A 24,655-nucleotide genomic window follows, 5' to 3' on the forward strand; every position below is an offset into this window, starting at 1 on the left:
AGAGCTGTTACTCCTGTCTTAACTCTCCTCTTAATGCCCTCAAGCCCCACGTTGGGCGCCAAAATCTGTCCTGGTTTGAAGGACAGGTGTCTGCCAAGAAAGGCAGAAATTTTCCTTCTAAACAGAGACCCGAATTCCACTCCCCCCAAATATTATAAACGTTTGAATCAAGGACTCTGAGGCAGAGATAAGGGGGTAGGAATAACAGCTCTTTTACTAATATATCTAACTGTACCAGCAGAAACAACAGCAATTGTTAAAATTACTAACAAAACAGAACAGATTACTCGGTTCCAGTCCTTTCTTTAGCTGTGAGCACGCTCTCTCTCGGTGGGAGTGGAGGCGGGAGCGGAGGCGGGAAGGGGCGGCTGCGGCTGCGCCGGTCTCAGGGGGGAGCGGCTGGAGCGGGCAGCTCCTCGCTCACCGTTTGGGTTCTGGTGATCAGCTGTGTCCACAGAGACTGGAGGCTGTAGCAGGGCAGATGCAGGGCAGGTGATGGCAGAGGGTCTGGCTCTCCTGCCTTTGGCTGCGTGGCTCCAAGACCGAGGGGATCCTCCTCCGAGCTCGCCGGAAACACGAGTCCCCTCCAGAAGCACGAGAGCCCCTCTCGAAGCCAATCCCACCCACCCCTTTTGTACAGAGCCAGCAAAGATCTGCGGTGCAACCGGCCAGCTCCATTAGCATGACAATGGGAAAAATTCCCCAAATTGACACAGTAATAGGAAAACACTCAACCCCCGACAACACCCATCAGAGACATTGCGCATCTTTAATTGTAGGGGTGATGCTGGTTGAGAGGAAAGATCTGTTCTTATCTACAGCACGGGCCAGGAGAGTTTAAGTCCATTTTTGAAGCCTCTGAAATTTTCTTGCTGAGACTGAGTCTTTGCTTGAATTTCTCACCTGTGTCCCCTCAACTCAAGCCTTTAGGCTGAGCTCTGTGTTGTGCCAGAGGGGAGCATCTTGGAGGGTCTGAGTGAGCACAGCTACCCTTCAGCTGGGACTGAGTGTGGCAGTTCCCATTTCCAGTGACCCTCTGATCTCATTCCCAAAGCTCTGAGTGGAGAGATGATGTATTCTGCAGATTCCTGGCTGTGCCAAATTACTGCAACACAAAAAAACAAGAAGGGACACTCATGAAGATGTTGCAAGGTCATGCATGGGAAAAAGACTCCAGTGGGCAGAAACTCAAATTGTTGTTTGCTTACCAGCATTACTTAATTCAATTACATCCACTGAACTGAGTTTATCTGTAACAGCAAAGCAGACTTTGTGGAGAGGTATGGCCCACCTGTGATACATATATAAATATATATATATGTATATATTTATACACTATCATGGGAATAAATTTTAATTAGAGCTTAGTGTGATAAGCTGGTTTTGTTTGAAACAAATTACATTAATAATTTCTGAGTTTTCAGCATAAGACCATATAATGAGAATTGTAAAGATGCAGCAGAATGTGGAGTCAGCAGTTTAGTGGACTGGCACTCCCACCTTAGGCAAGGCTCTGGATCTGCCTTCTTCTGTAGGATGAGGTTTAGCTCTCCCTTTTCCACATCCCACCGGGTTGTCACAGGAATGCAGTCTCCTGGCACTGAGGACAAATGTTGAGATATCTGACAGCGAGGCCTATATTAGCACTTCGGGTAGCACATCTATTTTGGGGCCAGCAGGCTGACAGCTCCCTGCTGTGTGATACTTCTGCCCTGTGTCTCCCTGCTTTGGTGTGCTCTGGATCCTGCTTGTGCCGCCCTGTGCTGTGTGGGAGAGATGGTGGAATTCACAGCGCTTCTCACCTTCTGCTGGCCTGCAGTGGTGGAGGGGGAAAGGCAGGATGTGTTTTCAATGTGGTGCCTCAATCAGGGTCCAGAAGTCCACTTGGACAGACATCTAGCATCATGCTAGCAGTGTTGTTTCTATGGTGGAAAAGCTCCATTCCTGGTTATGTGTAGCACAGGGACTTTTAATATGGGACTGGAATGTAATAGCACCTCTGTGCTTCATACTTCTCACCCAATGTTGGAGCAAACCTCCACCAGGATGGAAGGATTTCACCACTCTTCTTGTTAAATATTCTCAGTATATGTGTTTAAGGTGTGCTAGAACATCTTCCTTGCTTCTCTATGACTTCTGACTGAAGGTGAGCGTGAACTCTTTGGTGCTCCCTTTCTCTTTCTTGTTTTGAGGGTAGGCAGCTCTCCTTAGAAGCTCCACTTTCTGCCTGGCTACCCAGATCCCATCAGGAAGACATGATTAAAGGCAAATGTGTGTCTCAGTATGTGCACAGACACAGAGATACCCATGCCTGGGACTCTAAGTGTAGAATTTCTCTACACATATTCTATTCTCCATAACTTCTCTTTTATTCAGTCACTCTTGTCTGTCTTGACACTTAACTCTGTGAATGTTTTCTTTGCTTTCTAAGTTATGAAAAATTAAAGGACTACTTGGTTTTCCACAATACCTTCCTCCTTTAATTTTTTTTGTTGTTGTTGGTTTTTTTGTTTGTTTGTTTTTTGTTTCTGAGGCTAATCTTCAATTAATAAGAAACCGTGAACATATAAATAAAAAATGTCTGTTGTATGCTTTTCTTGAAATATATCTGATCATTTCTCATAGTCTTGTTCAGTATATCTCCCCTAAGGTATGTTGAATTTGATCAAATCACTACATCAGTGGAATGTTGAGTGTTACTCATTTGTGTGCTAATTACTCTTAGTCTGAGCCCTTTTAAAAAGGTCATCAATTAGAATTTATTGAATTGTCAGCCTTTATAGCAGCAGCAGCAAAGGGAATCTGGTAGCTGGTGTAATGATGTCACAGATGGCCAAATATTCTACAGTCTGAAGGGAAAAATGAATTAAATATAAGTTTAAGTTACACAATGTGGTGTGAAAATGTGGGAGCCAGGATTTTTGTGGAGGAAACTACTGTTCACAGCTGATTGAAGCTGACTCTAAAGACCTCTTTTATGGCACCCTCTGGAAAGAGCTATGAATAAATGACCCTTTCTCATCTTATTCCCAAGGTTCACCTTGAAATAGGTCTCTTCTACGTGGAGCAGGTCTTCTGCCTTTTAAAGAATATCTCGAGGCCACCTTGCTGCTGTTTGTTTTCCTTTGCTGGAGATTGGGCCAAGAAGATGAAAACTTGTAGCATGAATTTCTCAATACCCACCAGTTATAAACTTTACCTCAGCCAGGAATTTTTGCAGGTGTGTTGAGGACCTGGAGCAAATTCATCTGTATTTTATAAGTCAGTTTTTCATGGATTTGCTGTGCGTTACTCCTGTCAGTGTGTCTCCAGAAAGAATAGGTGAGCAATTTTGTGTTTTCACAGATTTTTTTGGTAAGCAATTTGGTCTGAAGAACATTTTGAATGAGGAGCATTGCAACCAGAAGATAAATGGCAATCAGGACTTGATTCAACATAAGGTATGCCTGAAATTGTGCTTACCTATGCATGAGGACAATAATGGGCAGAATTCTGAAATAAAAAAAAAATCTTTTAAGCTTCCAATAGTGAGTTTCTTTTGTTATTTGACCTCATTTATTATTGGATATATAATTTCCACTGTACATTTAGCTCACATACTGATTAGTTTTATCCAATTACGTAACAGAAATTCATAGCCATTTTATTTGTGATATTACACATTTGGAAAGTATTGAGGAAAGCCATAGAAAGGAGATGTACTCATTATCCTGATCAGAAAACAGGGCAAAATGACCAGTCAATTATATGTGTGACTTACAGATCTCATTAATGAGTGCAATTCAGTTAGTCCTGAGGTAAAGATTTTTCAGATCTTTTTGACTGCATGGGAAGAGAGGGTAAATCTAACTTTAAAAGTTACCACCTTTTCTAAAGTGTACTTGAAACTTCAAGAACTGAGAAATTTGAATGAAGGGCAGGGATGGTTACTGTGCTTTTTTTCATTATTTTTTCTCCTCATTCAAATAAATTCTGTCTGGGATTGCAGAGAAAGAGCCAGAAGCTAGGGACAGAAAATTTCCAAACAAGGCAACTGAGCTATCAGAGAACAATACACTGTACTTGTAAAAACTTTCTGTGGCTGTGTGAGCAGGGAAAAAGGAGCAGCAGTGGTGTTGGTAACCTGTTCAAATGAAATTTCAGGATTTCTCCTGTCCACACATTTGGCTGGCTATGCTGTGGATGATAACGTCCTTGGAGGATCCAGTATTACATTCACGCCTCAGGAGCCCCTGATCTCTGCTGAGTTCAGTAATTGACACTCATATGTCACCCACCAATATTTCCCAGTGGAGATTTTTTGTTAACAATTGTATGGGATACTGGAGGTTGGTGTGTGAGGATGGCTGGAATACCTTTGTGTGGGAAGTACTGGGGAGTCCTGAGTACTGTGAAATCCTGGATTTCCTGTTTTCTTTTGACTTTAGGTTGGATTCTGATGCCTTTCACTTTACTTCTGAGCTGAATAGTACCTTGTTCCAAAAGTACTTTGGTTCAAAAGGATCATTCATTTGTGGGAAGGTACCATTCAACATGACGAAAAACCTTGGAATCTAGTCCTTAAATCAAATTGCTAGTTGAGTTTTATATGTATGTTTGTGCACATGTATGTTTTTCAGCTGTTTTTTTTACAAGAGGCTGTAGTTTGCCCTTTTAGACTTCACTGAAATCTTTCAGTTCCAGTGTTAGTTAGGTCACAAAGCTTCATAACGTTCTTCATTGTTGTTGTTTGTTTCATGCATGAATTAGAAATTAATTCTCTCTCAGTTTCTCTTGCATGTGCTTCTAAAATTATAGTCTCCATTTAATGTATTCTATGGTATGTATGTCTCATCAAATGTGACAGACTGGGGTTATTCTGTCAATAATTCATATTTGATATCAAATAGAACAAAGTTAAGAGGGAATTGCAAGGTAATATAATCCCTGTCCCTTTTAAACAGATGAAGGTGGTCTAAAATTAATGTCTTGGACCTGGACACTTAACATTCAAAAGCCAAACCTACCAGCACAGGGAATGATAGCTGCTTGTTTGGAAGTAATGTGGGAAGCCATGATAGAGGATAACAACTGACATCTTCAAAAGAAGTCCTATGAGCCTTGCTTTTCAGAGGCAAGGAACCAATCACAGATCTCATCAAATTCTACTGGTATCCCAGGTGCTCAATACCTTTGAATTTCAAGCAGTTAAGTAGGGCTTGCAAACTGGGATGCTGCAAGCTGACAGCAGTTGAGGCTGATCCACTTAAAGGTGCTGCTAAAGCAGTTGCTGATAAACTAAAGGTCAAAAAGGAAGACACTGTAATTAGTTTTGTGTATGCCAAAGACCCTTCAAGAATCTTTGGTTTCTTTGATAGAGTACAAGATGATTTTATTTGTATAGAGAAATAGCAATCAAGGAGGATTGTTTTTGGATTTTTTTTTTTTTTTTTTTTTTTAAGCAGCTCTCTGTGAGGACAAGAGTTTGTTTCTGCTGTGTTTGGGAGAGAAAGTCTCCCTGCTCTATGCCAAGAGTTTGCTCCATGCCAAGAGTTTGCTCCATGATGCCTGATGGAAAGCAGGGACTCCTGCTGGGCTGTGCAGGCTTTCGGTGAGGCAGCTGTTCTTCAGAAAGGGGACATCTGAAATTTCACATGGGTGTTGTGTTCCCATGGAGACCTGGAAAAACATAATTTTGCTGCAGTAGAAGAAGTAGCAAAAGTCTCTGTGAAATCCCATGTGGCCAGTGTCTGCCCACGAGGAACTGTCTGATATTGCAAGTTTCTCCCTAATCTCCTGTGGGATCTTTCTGCTGTGCCTGCAAAGTTCTGTGTTTCACGATGCCCATCTTTTGTAAATGAAAATGTTCTGCAATTTCCTGTGGAACTCTCTGTTGAGAAAGTTATGCTATAAGAAAAAGCACCTTGAGATTTTCAAAACTGTAAAGTTCTGGGCTCATGGACTTTACCCAGCTCCCTGTTTTCCTCAGCCAGGCTTACAATAGTTGTTCTTCCTCTCCAACTTCCTAGTCCTCTGGACTAGGCCTTCTTTGCTGAGGACTCTTTTTGTGCTGACAAAAGCAACCACATGTAAGGAAGCAGTCTGTCTCCCAAGCCTTTCTGTGGGCTGAAGACTCCTGCCACACAGGTGCTGCTCAAGAAGATGTTGTGTAATTCAACTGCAGGAGTCTCAGAGGGTTGAGAAAGCAAAAATCTGGCTATTACTATTGAATGGGGTTCTGTGTGGCCACAGAGAAGAAGCTCTAAGACTTCATGCCTTTGAGTCTTATTGATAAGATAGGGTAGTACAAGGAAAATATCGTAAGATTAGGGTGACTACGTCCTTCTTCAATTGGGATAGGTCTGGCCCAAAATGAAGCACCTGTTACAGATAAATTTACCCTGCTGTTCACGCAATTTTCCTCTTGCTAAATGTGTTGCAGAAGTGATGAAGCCACATGCTGCAGTGAGGCTGGTGTTGATTGAGAGTTTTTCTCCTTAAGGGTGCAGAATGTGCAAAGGGAAGATGAAAATGAGGAGTAGTTGTAACCAATGTTCAAGTTGTCCAAGAATGTCAGAGTCTCTTGCTCATATGGGAAAATCAGAAACACACCCACCAAACCCCTCAAATGTAGTTTAGTCTCAAAGACACCAGCCTATTTTAGAAAACACACACTGGACTTAGAATTGCAACTCGGTGCTCAGTCTGTGTTACTCTCATGGTGGATTTACTTAACAACTCACAGTTAATTTGGCCTGATTCTTCTTTCCTTTGCAGTTTTAGGTCAGCAGTTCCTTGTACAAACTTTACAGGATTATCCTTATAAAAAACTCTACTTGTTCTCGTTTCAGTTAGGGTAAACTGTATCTGCAGTAAAGCAAGCATTGGGTTTTTGGTTCTTGTTTTGAAGTTGAGTCTGATGAAAGAAATTATTTACTGCTATTCACAATGCTTTCACTTAGGACAAAAAAATTGAGTGAAATTGTGGAGAGAAGAGGATTATAATCTGACTGTAGTGAGGAAAACAAACACTTCATTTTGAGTGACCTGGAATGGGGTTAAAAAAAAAGGAAAATTCTGGGTAAGGATTCTAGTCACCAGGTAACAGAAATGCCTGAAACCAGGAATTTACAGGCTTTTATGTAAGCATTTTCTTTGTGTTCCAGCATAGAAAAATAATGATTTGAAACACAGGAAGTTGCCATGGAACAGAATCATCACCCACTGATGAGCTTTTTTGTCTCATAATGTGTCAACCTACAAAGAGTCACAGCAAACGGTCAAGATATTCTCTGTGGTGATGGGCCAAGACCATGGCACTGTCTCGTGACTTTCTCAAAAGGTGCAATAATAAACATCTCTTCTGTCTGTGAAATTTTCTATTTCACTGTGTTTACCCCAAAAAAAGGATAACTTTTCAGAAAAGAGCAAAAAGTTGCAAACAAGAACAAAAAATATTTTCCCAGGGTATAATATTCTGTTATATAACACACCAGAAGGATTACTGTGTGCTGGAAGGGAAAAACACACTTGAAGAGCAAGATAAAAACAAAACTCTAAAGAAGGGAGTTTTGAATGTATCCTTAATGCAAACTGGGAAAACTGAAGTTAGAGAATGTAGATGACACTCTGCTTGCAGTTTTAAATGTCATGTGCTGTAGGCAGTTTCTTGCTTCCCTAGTCCACATGAGAAACTCAATTCCTCTCTTCCCCTGACCATCACCTTCAGCCTACGGTCAAAACTAATTGTTCTGCTTTCCATTCCCACAGTTTTACTTCTTCTGTGGTTCCAGACCAACTAAACAGACTCTTTTTATTTGCAATCTGGAAATCCAAAAATCTTTGCCTAATCTTTCTGCTTCTGATGCCTTCCAAGTTTTGATGAGGTTGTTTTATCTCTTGCTGTTATTAAAGAGCAGGTCAACACTGCTCCACTTATTCTGTAGATTTTTACCAATCTGTGGATGTCAGGAATATTCTTTTTATCTTCTCTCTTGAATCCTCTGTTAATCATATCATGATGCACGTTTTTCAAATCTATATTTTTATTGAATGGTGTTTTTAGTCTTTGCAGAACTCCTAACTAGTCATGTCCATAAAGAAATGAAAAAAACCCTGGTACTCACATCACCTGATGTGGTTGGTTTTCTGGGCTCTGCAAAGATTAAAAACACAGTAAGACTTGAGAACATCCTAGAGGGAATATAGAGTTTGCTATTAATATGTTCTTTTGAACAGAACTGATCTGAAGGTCTGGAAATACAGCAAAAGTGACTGTTTAAAGGCAGAGAAAGGCTGAGATTTTAGATGCATGTGTTACAGTGAGAAGAAATTAAGAGGGCTAATGCTGAAAGTGCTTGTGGGTTCATCCTCATTTCCTTATGCTCTGATGGGCCACTCCCTGTGGCAGATTGCAGTGAAACGGGTTGGGGTGGTGTCATTGGTGGGATGGCTCCTCGTGTGGTCATGGGGAGTGCTCTGTGGGAGGCAGGCAGGTTGCTGAGGAGGTTTTACAGGCTTGTTCATGGCCAGAACATTTCTTTGTGCCCCTCCTCCAGAGTGGCAGCTCCATGCTGCTGTTGCCAATGCTGATGTTGGTGATGAGGAGGGACTGAAGCCCTCCCCGTCTTTGACACTTAGCCACCATCTATGACATTCAGACCAGTAATAACCTTTCTATTTTCTCATATGCCCTTTCCCTGATCTCTATCAATGGTGGGTATCTCCCAGAATATGTGGCCAAGAGCTTGGGTGTGCATCAGCCCGGTCCTTCTGCCGGAGATGTCAGTGCAGAGTTGCGAAGGCTCCACAGAAAAATGGGAAAAGGGGGAGGAGGGACAGAGAAGATACCAGACAGGAACAGATGTGGTGGCAAGCACAGAGGAAAGGAGGGAGGGAGAGGGACAGGAAGGAGATAAGCTCTTTCAAAAAAAGAAAGAGCGAGATGGAAACACAGCAAGGACAGAGAGCATTCCTGTCGGGAATCCTGGGGTCTCTCTTCAGGTCTGGGCACAGATTTGTCATGCAGCCTTTGGAAAGTCATGTCACGTTCCTGCCTGCAATGTGTCCTCAGGAGCCTGGAATGTGAGCTTAGCTGCTTATTATTGGAGTCCTTATTTACAAAGCTAGGAGGGTCTGTTTTGATCTTTTATTCCAACTCTTTTTGCAGTGTATGTGGCTGAACTTGCTAAAATTAATTCCTTCTTAACCTACAGCCTATCTTCTAAGGAAAAACTCCAGAATTTATGGGGAAAATTCAGTGCAAATCTTTAAATCTCAGGTTGATAAGGTTGATATGTTTGCCTAGCAGTTAATTGCCCAGCTTTTTTTTTTTTTTTTTTTTTTTTTTTTTACTGCTCTATATTTCTTTACTTTCAACTTCAGTAGATGTTAAACCTCTATGTCTCTTTGTCTTTAGACTGAAACCTCCCTCGATTACCAAATTTTCGTCCCCCATAATTGGTTGTAATCTCTAATTAATTCACCCTCTCTTCGCGTGTCTCTCCACAGAGAAAGACTTGATTTATTTAAGCCACCAGGCGCCTTTCCCGGGCGCTTTAATTATCCTCGCAGCTCCTCTCTGGGTCACCACCAGCTCCCTGGAACGCGGGGTGCTGGAAGAGGAGCCGCTTCCAGAGGGAGCAGACCGAGATCAGCGCACCTCACAAAGAGCACAAAGCCCTGCTTATGGGCAGGAAATCCTTTGTGACCGGCTCCCGTCCTCCTCCTTCGCCAGGCAGGCGTGACCACGGCTGCAAGCAGCGGGAATTGCCTCTCCTTTCCTTTCCGGCCGATGGAGCGTGTGCCCGCGTCTACCCGGGCAGGTCGAAACGGCTGCGAGCATCCTCGGGATGCTCCTTTGTCCCAGATGGTTCCAGGCAGCGCTTCTCTGTTCTAAGGATGAAAGCTCGCTCTTCACAACAGCGCTGGCTGCCTTTGTTTGGTCTTCTGTGTTTAAACATTACTCTGCAGTTGTTTCCCACACGGTTTGTTTTTTTTTTTGGTGTTTGTTTGTTTGTTTGTTTGTTTTTTAATACCATTTCCCATCTGCTGATGTTGGAAAAAAAAAAATAATGCAAAGATTTGTTAGATTCCTTCTGTTTTGTTTTGGAGTCTTTCTGTCTTTTTCTTTATCTTTCTTTTTCTTTCCCCCCACCCCCACCCCACCCCCACCGCCCTCCCCTAAAATATGTTCCTGAAATGTGAAATGAAACACACAAACACAAAAATAAAAATAAACAATTAGTAGATATTAGTAGCTATTAAATAGCCCAAATTACAAGAAGTCTGGAACCAAACCCTGGAATCAGAACAATACAAGACTCCGTGGGAGCTGAGGCTGGACCTGAATCCAAATCCACATGCTGTGGTTTGCTCTCATTGACATGATGGTCCAAGACAGAAGTCTCATCCAGGGCAGAATGGAGCTCGGGCTGAATTGGGATCTGGATCTGAATTTTGCAGTGCAGACCCATTGACAACTGGCAGTAACAAAATGCACTTAAAAAGGAGCAAATGATGTGGATGAAATATATTGCCAATGAAAAAGAAAAAAATAAAAACAATACAAAGCTGCACGAGGAAAATACAAGTCCAGTCTAATTGTCAGGGCTGATCTGGAGTTGTTGACTGGCAGGAGTGATTTTACTCATGTGCCTCAGATGTTTCAAACACCCTGCACCTTGCTTTCCTCCTGCCATTTGTACATCTCTGTGACTCTGTTGATTTCAGTGTCTATTTCCAATTTACACAACTTTAAATGGCAAGAGAATAGGTGTTCTGACATTACCAGTGTCTGATCTGTACCTAATAATGCAGATTTAGTAAAAAAATAAAAAACCTGGTTTGCATACAGAGATATACATAAATATATACATCACAGTCCAAGTAATCATGAAAAGATTGCCAAGTCTGCCTGTATAAGTCTCATTATTTTCAACATTTAATTAAGAAAGAGAAGTGTTCACATGCCTTATTAGGAAGGGAGGGAAAGGTTAGATGATTTTAGCAGTTTCAGAACAGCCAATGATATAGAAATATCTGTTCCAAAACAAAAATATTAACATCTGTGATCCATTTAGAAGAAATGTAATTGATTTTTAGTTTAACTGCCATTCCAGAACAGAACAATGAGTTGCTTTGGTTTTTTTACCACTGCTATAGATAAAAATTTTGGTTTCACTGGCTTTTTATTTTAAAGAAGAAACCCAAAATATTAAAAACAATGTCCATTATTCTTTTAATGGGCAAATAATATAGTTTGCAAAAATGTAGACATCAGAAATAAATAATAAAATTCATTGCAAATAACAGGTTTTGTTGCTTTTCTATTCCCAACTGACTTGTGAGCTGATCAATGTTTCTGAGAACATATTTCACCCTCAATTTTGCCAATATGCATGGTGAGAAAAATTTTCTAAGACTTTTCTCTTTGTGTATCTTTTATAAGTCTTTACAAGCTTGATCTGTCCAGGAGATCCTGGTTTTTTGTTTTTTTTTTTGGTCCACAATTTGAATCTGGTTCCTTCCTGCCATAAAATTCATTAAAAGTTCATTCAGTCAGTTACTTCAGTGATGGGATGCAATTTCCAAAACCTCTGTGCTGTGAAGTTCTGACAATTTTGCCAGTTAAATCCCTTTGTATGTGCCTTTTCACAGATTTCATAACATACTTTCAAAGGCAGATGCTCTATTTTAATTATTAGCTCATATAGATAGTTCTATTTTCCTACTTGATAATTTTTAAGACTTCTTGCCTGAGGAATCTTGGATTACTTGTAATATCAATTATTTTTCTTGCAATATGCTTTTGAAGGTGTTTAGACACTTGTCTATACTTTTGATTGATTTCCAGATTTCACATCCATATGCTAAGGTAGAAATAACATCCAAAGTTGAAAAAAAAAAAGGAAAAAAATAAGTTTTAAACATGAAGTCATAGACTATTCATGATCAAATTTTGAATAATCAGCAAGTTGCAGCTTTCCTCATGTTAATTCATGATACTGCTTTCTTTTTGGAGATCCTTGCTAGCCTCCTCATTGCTGTTAAACACAGGAAAAAAATTAATTGCTCTTTTAAACATAGACATACCTGGGAGTGGCCAAGGTTCCAATTAGATAAGTGGTTTTTCCTGCCTGATTATTTAACCCGTAAGTTTTTGTCATCCCTTGTTTTCAGGTTCACTGAGTTATCACTTTGGACAGCTTTTAGCTAACTCAGTAGCATGAAGCTGAACAAAGTCATGCTGATATTTCATCTGTTTATGCTTTTTTTTTAAATCCTGATGAAACCCCTTGAATTTAATGTTTCAGTCTGTAATCAGAAAGATGACAACCAATGACTGACTAATAAGACAAGTTTACTGCCTACTTCAAACACCCATAAAATTAAGAAAAAACAGGGTGTGTTAATTTCTGCATGAGGCAGATTTTATGTTGAGAGAAAACTTGGCTGCATTCAGGTGTTTGTACGTATGACAAGGAGCAAAGTTAACACTGATGAAATGATGTAAAAGACTCAGTCATGGAATGGTGTTGCTATTTAATTTCTGTCCATCCCATTGGGTAGTGTATGAACCTGGAGCAGCAACCAGAATTTCTCAGTGCCAGGTGTGCAAGGTGTTGGAAACTTTGGCTTTGCACAGAAGCTGGGCCCTGTAGGGTACCTGAACACCACGTACTTTTCAGTCCACGTATTCTTTGTGCATCCTCTGCTGTTCATTAGACAATACTGCAAACAAAACACCTAATCAAATAAGAGTTTAAAGGCATAAAATAATTACAGCAATGAGGGTGTGTTTGCCAGTGGAGCAGCTGGAGTATTTGACCAGCCCAACACGCCTGTTGCTGTCAAGGCTGCACGAGAATTTCTGTGGAAGAATGGACTCTCAGACCACTGCAGCCGCACCTGTGATGTAAAGCAAGGTGGGTGTTCTGCTAATTAACTGATTTTGTAGTTTGGTAGGAATGGGCATATTCAGTGCGGGGTAATTTAGCAGAGTCATGCTGGAGTCTACGGACATGCAGCAAATTACAGCAGTCAAAGGTCTGAAGTTATAGCCCTTGCTAAGGGACAATTTTCCTGTCTCTGGATACTTTAATCATGCAGAATTAATGTGACTAAAATTTCAGCTTTTAGTACAATTTAAGTGGTAAGTTCTAATGCTGCTTTTTAGCATGATGCCTGGATACTTTGCTCAGATGTGGTGCCCTTCAAGGAATTACAGCTGAGTTGAGTTATGTGCAATCTCCATGTGCCTAAGGACACCATCTCTCAGTGTTGTAACACCACAATTGTTTGCCAGGCAGAAAGTGATTCTTAGCACAAGCATAACATTTTTATTTCTTCTTTAAATAACAAAGCAAATAATCATATCTTCTTATGTATCTTAATTCACTTAATTCTACATATCTAAATCTGAGCTAATCATTATTATAGGTGGTGGAAAGTAATAAATCTTTCTAGGGCACAAGCCGGTGACCTACTTGAGATGTCTGTCTGAGGATGAGGTGTTCTGTGAGTTAAAAATGCCTTTTAAGGGAAGACATGTTATTGCCTCTGGTAGTGATGTCTTCAGCTTTATTTTTCCAACATCATGATTATTTTCTCTCTTCTCAAAATTTCTAAGGCTCGCATTCACCTCCTCCTTCTCAGCCCTTGTGATTGTATAGATCTACAGCTGCTACAGCTTGATGCAGTTGTGAATCTGTAGCAGACACATAAATTCACAGTGATGTGACCAGCACAGGCACAGAGCCTGGACATAGTTTTGGGCACTGCTGGCACAGCCATTCCTTTCCTTTCCATTGTCTTTGGCACCTGACCGAGCAAGTTAGGTTTGCATCTCAAAATACCTCTGTGTGATTCCCCTTGATTAAGATTGGAATGTCTTAAGAGTGAGGAGAAATTTTTAATTTTTTTTTTTTTGTCCAAAGTCTGAATTTTGCGTTTGTGGTGCAGAAGGCTGATAACTGCAGCACTGTATTTCTGTTGTTACACTTCAGGGAAATCCAGATAGTATGCTAACTTCTGCATCTTCTGAAGGATCTGAGAGAAAGCTTCAGTGTTTGTCCAAATTAAATATATACATATACATATACATATACATATACATATACATATACATATACATATACATATACATACACATACACATACACATACACATACACATATACATATGCATATGCATATACATATACATATACATACACATACACATACACATACACATATACATATGCATATGCATATACATATACATATATATAAATAATACTAGTGAAAATTTTAAAGTCCTTTGCTCTCCTGACATGATATAAAAGCATGACACTTCAAAAAAAACACTGAGACTTGTGTATGCAACAAGTCCACGGGAGAGTGCTATTAAAGTTGGTCAATCTTATGAGTCTGATGTAGGAGTTCCTTCTTTCCTTGTTGAAGCCTGCTGGTTTGATTAGTATCCTATATTTCAAGCACAGAGTGCAGGAGATTATTTTAAACATTTTATATCTTCATCAAGGTCTTTGGTGAGCTTAAAGGTGAGCAGTTTACACAGGATGTGCAAAGAACACCGCAACACAGTTCAGTTTTTTAATATCCCATTTGTTGCATTCTTAGAGGAAATAGGAATTTGATTTCTTCCTGTAGATGTGCAAAATTTTTGTCATTTATCAGACTGTAACTTGGATCTCTGTCCTGGGCACTAAAGCTTGTGTCTTCTCCATTGATCACTTGAGTACCTTTAAGGAAATTGATACTGCTTCAGTGTGTTGGATTGCAATACAGGATGTGGCCCGAAATGTGTATTCTATCACCATCTGTTGAATCCTGGTGGGGCAGTGACCCTTATCTCCGTGGCACATACTATCTGCTAATGGTCCATCTTTAAGACCAGGTGGGGCAATCATCTTTATCTTTTCCACAACAGGTCCTCCCTCCAGGAAGATATCATCTGCTACTGGCCCATTAAGTCCCACTGTATGACTGATAAAATTACATCATCCAACTGGAAGATGCTCCAGCCAGGGGGAGGAACCAAGCCTTTCCTACCTAGATAAAAACTGAGATTTTGGACAGCAAGATATCTTCTTTCCACTGGATTCCAGAGGAAAACCAGAACTTTCCACACCATTGCTGGACCTTCAGAGGAAAACTGCACCTTTCTACCGGAGCACTGCTTCAACTGAACCACATCTGCCACTGCAGGAGGACTGTAGCCACCATTTAATGGGACTGCTACCAGCACCCTGACTGACGGGGCGTCAGGTTGTATTCTGACTCTGTCAGTGTTGGGATTGTTCTTTGCAATACTGTATTTATATTTTAATTTTCCTAGTAAAGAACTGTTATTCCTAATTCCCATCTTTGCCTGAGAGCCCCTTAATTTCAAAATTATAATAATTTGGAGGGAGGGGATTTACATTCTCCATTTCAAAGAGAAGCTTCTGCCTTTATCGGCAGACACCTGTGCTTCAAACCAGGACATTTCGTTTTCTGAAATTCTTCACCTACATTTGATTCTTGTGATCATCAGATTTTGCAGGGCCTGCAAATGCCTTGTAAACCAGTTTTCTGCTGTGGACCCAGCCAGTTTCAACAGCAAAGCAGACAAGCGGCCTGGAAATTACTGCAGTGAGGAATACATGAATGGTATTTCTATTGTTGTAACTTCCTTCCTTCTTTTTCATGCTGGCACTCAGAAAATAAGAACTCAGTGTCCAGTTCATTGGTCTAATTCATGAATAATGTATTTCTAGGTTGCTTCCCACCTTCTTTGAATCTAACTTCCTTGCCAACCTATTTTTTTCCTAGCTGATGTCTGAAAACATTTTCAAAATTGCTGCTTGGACATCAGTTTACAAAATGTTTCTGCAGGAAGATCACTCTTCTCACTCTGAGGTCATCATTCTTGCAATCATCTTCTGTTGGTTCCAGTCCTTTGTTTTCCATGGGTCATCAGTAACATTTGTCAGACTGTTTGGTGGGTCTGAGTGACAGAGTTCTGCCTCGTCAGTAAGCACTGGATTTTCCTAGGTCTCAATCTTTCTGAGCAAGGCTTTAGCATTTTGTACAGCTTGAAACCTTAGAGGCTCCAGATGTGCCAATACCTGAACTGGAATTATTCAGCTGTTGTCATATCTCATGCAGGAACTCTGGAGCTCATCAGTGTAAAGTGACAGTCCAAAGTCTGAGGCTAAATGCCATTTACTGTCCTGTGAGTGCCTTTCCTTGCTGATCTACCAGGGTTTTCCAAAAGATTTGAAAACAGAACATTTTCTTTCTAGGATCAGTGTTGGCACTATATTCTACAAATTTCACCAGCATCCTGTGAATAAGGACAGAAATGGCAAATACACAAACAGAACTCTTCTGATTTTCTGAAGTGTCTTCTGATTTTCATTTCAGTGACCATGGTGGATAAATTGTATGTCTAGCAAGTTTATCAGATGTAAAACACCTTCTACAGAAAATGCACAAATAAAAAATCCAGTTCAAATTTTTTACTTCAGCTTAATCCATTAGTTATTTTCTTCCTATGGGTACAGTTCTGGTTCAGAGAAAGATGTGAGGTCAGTGCGGGGCACTCAGTGCTGAAGCTGGTACATTTTGACTACAGCAAGTGCAGGTGTGAGTCTGTTACCTGAATTGTTATTTGACTACAGAGAAGATTTTGTCTCATTGCCTGTGGAACAGCCCAGGGCTGCCTCTGCATCTTTGGTGTTCTCAGGGGCACTGGCTCTGCCTTCTGTTAAGCTCCTCTCTCAGCTGTACCATGAGCCACAATTTGCATCCACACGACAAAACATAAGGATGGCAGAATGCACCACAGGCAAACCCAATCCCTTATACCAACTTTTGTCAGCTACCAAATTCCTGAGGAAAGAGACAGGTCATGGGTTTTGTCCAGATATTTTACCCCATGTGTTCATCTGGCTTCTAACAAATCCTGAACTACCTAAATTTATCTATTTAAGGGTGTTAAGGGTAGGTTTGGGCTAAATACAGCACTATAGACACTCTGCAAAAAAACCCCAAGTGCAAAAATGCCTCCTTATTTCAGACAGAATTAATGGTTCCTGGGGCATCTTTCTCCAAGTTTTCCTCTTGTGCAGGGTTATCAAACCAGAAGTTTTCTTCAGACATAAAATTTATATTAAGACTCAGGTATGCATTTGATATCTAAAGCACAGCTTGCAACTAATTTATGGCAGGTTATTGGTGGAAATAAACAAAAAAGCTGCAGCTGTAGCTGCTCTTCAATTTGGAAAAATCAAAGCAAAAATTTTTGGTGTTATCTTCACCAACTCAGTGTTTGTTACGTTGCTGCTATCTGGTTGCCTCTGTCTCTGCAAAGGATATTCTGCTTTTTTGTGCATATAACTGGACTGGCCTCACAAGATTATGCTTGTGTGAGTGGATCTGTTCATAGAACATTAGGTGACAAATCCTACTGGGTCAGTATAAACCAGGCTCGATACAATCATCTGTGTGGAGGTATCTCTTGGCTGGCTCTAGTGGAGATGACCAGAGTGCTGTTCCTTCTGAAGAGATATATGGCAAGCCCAAGAAGACCCAATTATTTTTAATTCTATTTTATCACTAGAAAACAACTTAACTGATCCAACTCATGTATCTTTTGCATTGCTGCTCTCTCCCTACTCATGTTTTTGGAACATTCACTCCTGTTTTTAATCAACCTGGGGAAGGATACTGATTAAACTATAAAAACATCTAAAGAGCTCAATGTCCTTAGTTCAATATAAATATTTGTTGAGTTTAATTTCAAAATGCAGCTCTGACTTGTTTGGTTCTGAATTTTCAAGTTTTTTATTCCTAAACTGGTCATTGACTAAACACATGGCTACCCCAAGTTTTTGATCTTGTTCAGTTTACTATGTGGAAGCTGAGATTTTCAGACATCAAACAGCTTCTTGTTACCCATCAGGTCTGTTTAAAATACCTCAGATTTGATACCAAAAGCCTGTTGCTCAAACCTAAATCTCTTCCCTGCCAATTCATGGCTCCTGCCTTTGCCTCTTTCCTTGATAAACTTTGGCATATCCTCTGAAGAAATTGTCCATGGAAGCAGGTGAGAAGGCCTGCCGTCTTCTCCTTGCCTAGTAGTGTTAAAAAATACTTATTGTAGTTACTAAAAAGGGTTCCACTCTCCTTGTAGGTGCTGACTTAAATCCCTGGGGTTCCGTTTGTCTACAAGGGATACCTTTTGTAAACGTGATTCTTCTGAGGTGAGGTAGAGGCACTCACCAACTCTGTTCACATGAACTGTGACTCAGAACTCCTCTCAGACCAGCCATTGATCAGGACAAAAATTAAACCATGGACCAAAGCCTGTCTGTTCTCTCTTGATCTCTCATCTACTGCTCTGAGCCTATGGTGGTAACCTGCAGTCACTTTCAACTCCACCTGCAAATATCTTCTCACATCATGAAACAAAAAAAAAAGAAAGGAACGAAGCTACACCTTTGACTTTTTTTGTTTTGTTTTGTTTTGCTTTGTTTTTTTTGTTTTGTTTTCCCAGATAAAATACATTTCACATATTTAATGAGATTAATGTCCCTTGTTTCTGATTACAAGAATCTGATCAGCATATTAATAAGTTAAAAATAAAAAGCCCTCAAACTATGCAACAGCTGTTATTTTGCTTCTGAATATATTCAGGTTATGTAATTTTTTATGAGATAGTTATTGTAATAGAGAAGGATTTGTCTGAGAGTGTGTCTATGCTTGTGTATGTGATTTTGAAGCTAGCATTAATAAACCAGTTATGTTTCTTCTACATAGCATGCGAGGGCAGGCAAAGGAGGATGTCCAAAGCATCCTTAAAAAAGGTGCAAAAGGCCCAGAGTTTTAAATGTGAGCTGTAGGTTCCAGTACTGTTTTGAACTGCTTCTTAGAGGTCTTGATCTTGGAGTGGAGGAAGGGTGTGGAAAATACTGGATTTCCCTTTGAAGCCAACGGGACTCTGAAGCACTCAGCATCTCCCAAGCTTATTGTACAGCAGCAGATTCACCTGCACAGCTGTGAAGGGAAGTGGTCAGTCCATAGGTGTGTGCACTTTAGCAGCCACATTGTCAAGCTGAATGGATGGTGGGTGATGCCTCCTTCATTCTCTTTTTTCTCCCCTGAAAAGAGTCAAGGAGAGTCAGCGAGCTGGAAAGAGGAAGACATGTGAATTGAATTCCTACATAGTCAAAACAGAAGTCTATTCCATCATGACTGAAAGTTAATTCACTGTGTTGCTGTAGAAACCCTGGCATATGTGTTAACCTGAATGCCCAACCATTGCATTCTTGTAGCAGCTTTTTTTTTTTTTTTTACACTTGTTTAGCTAAGAACATGTTTCAGTTTTGCTGCCATGTACTTTCTGCACAAAGAAAGGTATTATTTCTTCCCAGATAGGTTGTGCAAGTAGCTCACCTTATTGCTTCCTGCAACTTCTTTACTTCCTAAGTGTCATATTCCCTGGATGTGCCCACTGACTGTGCTGTGTGATATAATTACCCATTCCTGCATAACTAGGGCAAACACTCTTTTCTCCAGCATTCAGAACAACCCAGTCAGGGATCTGCAAGAATCCATCCTTGCTGGAGTTTCCACCTTCCTTTGAGAAGAACAGTAAATTGTGGAAACTGGGGAGAAGCCAGGAAGTTCTGCTGTTTTGTTTTGGCAAGATACTTGTACCTCCACTTGTCTTTCTCCTCTCACCATCCATCCCCACCCAGGAGTGTTGATGCTGGTTTGGTGCCCAGAATACATGATTCTTCCACAGGCTTTTAAGAGACAATCTGGAACAAGACTTTATGTCAGCTGTTGCTTAAAGAAATGAAAAACAAAAGTTGGATCTTGAATTCGGTGTTGTTCCTCACACAAACGGATTGTGACCCAGATATGCTTGATGGTTTGTAAATTAGAGCAGGGCTAATTGTTGATGATAAACAAGACTAAGTATATTCTTGAGAGGCTGCACCCTCCTTTCACTCTTCAGATTGTTCACAACCCTTGCAGGCTCATTGTTTTGTGCTGCCTGGTGGGTTGAATTTGTGGCTGGCATCCAGCTCATCCAAATCCTGAATTCCTGTAAGGGCTCAGTGAGAGGAATTGGCCCCAGGTACAGAGGTCTCAGACCCTGCTGACACCACTTAAATTCTCAGCACCTTCCTACTTCCCTGTGTCACTACCCTGGACAGAGGAGGCATGATCAAATCGTTTAACCTGAGATTCTCTGGGCGGCAGCAGGTGATGGAATTAAGAGGAAGACAGACAAAACTGGGGAATTACTGGGACATTTTAGCTCTTTCTAGTGTCTGCCTGAAGAATTGTCACTGAAATTAGAGCTTTATGATGTTGGCTATACTTGAGCTCCTTAATATAATTTTTTTCCAATAATTGCATGTGTGTCATGGAACAATGAGCAGTGTCTGTGGCCCCAAATGTGAAGGACGTGCCATTTGTCTGTCTGATTTATTTAATTACTTTTGTGTCAGGGCTCCAGTGAGGGGCTTTACAGGATCCAAGCTCCAAACAGTGTAGTCATGATCATCTGTCAGTCATGCTTCAACTCCATTTTCAGAGGTCTTATATAGGGCTGGGGACCCCAATCCCAATGGTCATTTCTTAATTGTTGTGCTTTGTCCATATGCTTGACAATTGTATATACCAGTCCTCTGTTAGTTTGCTGCTTCCTGTCACCTTTCACCTTGGTTGTGGTGAAAAACAAGCCATAATTTTGATAATCCGAGCTCTAATTGTAAAGCATGTGATTGGATTTCTGTAATAACCTCGATGTCAGGGCTGCTGGAAAATTACCAGAAGGTCTGCTTCTCTGCTGGGTCAGTCAAGAATCTCTTTGTTGGTTTTTCCCCCCCCGCCTACATTTTCTGGTCATCAGTTCAATACATAAGGGAGAATGGCAGCATTAGGAGAAGGAAGATTTTTCTGAAAGATACAAATTTCTACCTGAATCTTGGGATTGTGTCCAGTGATTCAAACAGCAGCAGGTTATGTATCACAACAGAATACCTCAGTTAACCAAAGCCTGTGATTTGTAATGTAGCAAAACGATGTTAAGAATTTTCTTGATAAGCTGAAAAGGAGCAAAATTCTTCTCCTTTAAAGAAAAAAAAAATTGCAACAAAAAAATTTCAGATGCAGGTCTGAATGTGCTATTTCTGCTGCTGCAATCAAACTTTTCCTGTTTTTCAGCTTTAGTGGATATCTCTGAATGAAAGCTGAAGTGAAGTTCATGTATATGTTGAAATCAACAAGTTGGGAGTGACTGGAGAAAAAAAATTGGAAGTGAAAGAGAAATAAATAATTTTATAATGTATTATGATCCTGTCTTCCACAGAAAAGTTTGAATGGATACATGATATTGTATAATCAAGAAATTATGCTGTTCTCTGCAGTTCTGATGGTGTTTTGCTAAATATGTAACACAGACAGGGAGGAAATGTTTTATGGTTTCACAATGTTATCTCTGCTGATTATCAAAGGGCCATGGAAGTTGCTGGGAATTTCTTCTTTCAGATAATTTTAGTCCATATGTGCAGCTTCTTTACTTTTGCATCCCTCTCATGTCTCCAGCAATCTAAGACAGGCACTGGGAAGAACTTCTACTTATGCTTTGCTTTTGGAGGAATCTTTGGAAGTATCCTTAGAAATGAGACACCGTGCACTGGATCCAGCTGTATTTCCCTTACTCTTAGCTTGGACAGGGTCCCCAGTTTCCACAAAAACTTACAAAAATATGCACTTGGATGTATCTGTCAATAAAATTGCTCTGCTGGTTGGAGCAGTTACCACTTTCTGCAATGTGTTCACAGCACTCATCTCCTCTCCCATATCTGCCAAAGTCTTGCCCAGATGCTTCATGGGGGAACTCACTCTTCACTAGTGTAGACATCCTCTTTTGAAAATAGAAGCTCATTTGCCAAGTTCGACAAATAAATGGCTTTTTTTGGTTTGTTTCTTTTTTGTTTGTTTGTTTGTTTGGGGCTTTTCTGTTTTTGTATGGTTTTTTTGTTTGTTGGTTTTGGTTTTTTTTTGTTTGTTTGTTTGTTTTGTTGTTTTTTTTTTTTTGTTTTTTTTTTTTTTGTGGTTTTTTTTGGAGGGAGATTATTATGATCAGTTTAAAGACAAGAGCAATGGCTTCAGTTCATAGTTTATGTATGTTGCAAAGACAGAACTGAGACACAACACAGTGGGAAGACAATTTTCAATGGGAAAAATACATAGATGTGGCCTACAGCTGATGAACAACAGAGTCCCTTTATGACAAGGAAAATATGTGAACACTTTTTGATTATAACTGAAGTTACTGTCACTTTTATTTAATTAACAAAATGTAAACACTCTCAAAGAGAAGATATGGAAGAAAGAATAGCCTTACCACTTAGGTGTAGGACTGAGAAACACTGGTGTGTACTTCAGGCTTTGTGGATGGTGATTAATTTCTTCATGCCTCAGTTGCCTGACTGTAAAATGAGAATACATATTTCTTCTATTTATTTGTCTGAAAACATCTAAGGAAGGAACTAATGTGATTTCTAACCCCTGGGAGTGTTCAGTTTCTGGCACCACAGGGATCTGTCCTCAGCTGGAGCACTCAGGTGTCCTTAATACAAATGCTAATACCACATTAGCATGGATATATGAAATAAATTAATCTTAAAAAAAAAATTCTCCACATGTACTAGATCTCAAATGTATTCTTTATTTTTTATTCCAGTTTGTACATGACACCATTTTTATTTCTATAACCACACAAGTTTATTGGGAAAAAGTACTCTTAACATAAAATTCTCATAAGAAATAGTATTTGTGTTAAATACTTACATACCATGGTGAATTAGGCTTTCATCATACAGAATGTCCCCACAGGTTTCTGAACGTGCCAGACTGATGGGAGTCAAGAGCAGTCTAAGATCAACCTGAGTGCATGGAAACAGCAGAATTTCTCATCAGGGTTATTTTTGCCAAGAGATGTCCCACCCATAGGACCACATTTGCTGTTCCCAGCTGATGGCAGCTCTGGTACAGTGTTGGGCAGAATTCTTCCTCGTGGTTTCTGGATGGTTTTGAATCCCAGCTGAAACCTGCACAGACAGTGGCACTTTCTACCTCAAAACTAAAAACAGCAGCTGTGTGATTTCAAGCTGCCAGGCAAAACAATTGCAAGTAGCCCACAAAAGGCTACTTTCGTTTTTGATGATTTCTCAAGTGTGGAATTCCTGCCTTTCCAAGTCCTATTGACCAATGTCCTTTTACCACCAGAGTGGCAGGGCTCCCTGCATTCTTCTTGTTTTCTCTTAAATTTTCCTTTTCATTTTGCCAGTGCTTCCACTATAGAGGCCAAGCCATGAGGTATTGAAAGACCAAGGCCACACGTATCTGGGAACCTGAACCATATACCCATGTCCTTGCAAAATTCCTGAAGTTCAGCTCAAGGTTTTCCTTTCTGATCCAGGCTGTCCTCACTCACACTACCATACTTGACTGTAGAGGAGAATTCACATGATTCAGTTATATCTTATCCTGCATGGTTACTCAAACATCAGTGTCCAGTGAATAAAAAGGATAAAAAACCCCAAAATTGTGCCCCTCCAGTCCCTGGAGTTCATGGAGAAATGTATCCCGTGGGAGGGACTCCATGGTGCAGCAGGAGAGCAGCCCCTCTCCCTGGGCAGATGGAGAAAAAACGTGTGATGAACTGAGCCAACCTCCATTCCCTGGATCCTTGTCTGTTTTTAACTGTTTTTTTTTTCCTTTTTTCTTTTGCTTTTCATTACCCTGCTCTTTTTTGTTAGCAACAAATTCAATTAATATCTGTAATTCAGTCTGTTTTCCACATGAGTATTTGGTCAGTGATCTCTGAGACCCAGCCCTCATCTCAATTCATGAACTCTTCATTATTTTTTCTCTACCCTGCCCAGCCACAGGGGGAGTGAGAGTGTGGCTACCAAAAATGGGCCATACACAACTGTAATGAACTCAGTTCTCAGACATGTTGTAGCACCTCCAAGTAATACTCGTGGTCCCAAAGGGCTGGAGGCAGCACAACTTCTGCTCACCAATTAAATCAAATTTCCTCCAAGCCTGATCTGGCAGTTCCTGGAGTGCTTTTCCTCCCACCAAGCAGATTAGGATGATATGGAAGGTTTTAAGGTTAATGTCACTTAACAATGAGTTCAGGCAAGGAAATTGTTGCCCAATTTGTAGTCAGGGAACCCCACGAAAAATTCAGTGAGATTGTTCGTGGTGAGAAGTGGAGGTGGATGTTTGCTTCCTGTCTTATCTTGTCTCAAACAGCCTCACAATACCTGTTGGGACTATTGATTCAGGCATGACCCTGGCCTCAAAGGTGTGCCCAAACAAGTGATACCTGGCAAGATAAGGCTGGTGTGTACCACCTCTGCAGAGTTCTAATAATTTCTGCATGAGCATTTTTGCCTGAGACTATATTCATTTAAATGTTTTAAATAGTCTCTAGATGTTGCAAAGTCACTATAAAAAAAAAAAGCCCTAGAAATATCTAGATTTTAAGAAGGCCATGAAAGGGTAAAAAAGAGAATCAGATACTGGGCTTCTTATCAGTTGCAAGAAATGTCTAAGTGCACATGCATGGCAAAGGAGCACCATCCCCAAAATATCT

This window comes from Oenanthe melanoleuca, chromosome Z (genome assembly GCF_029582105.1).
Source record: "Oenanthe melanoleuca isolate GR-GAL-2019-014 chromosome Z, OMel1.0, whole genome shotgun sequence".
Classification (NCBI taxonomy): Eukaryota; Metazoa; Chordata; class Aves; order Passeriformes; family Muscicapidae; genus Oenanthe; species Oenanthe melanoleuca.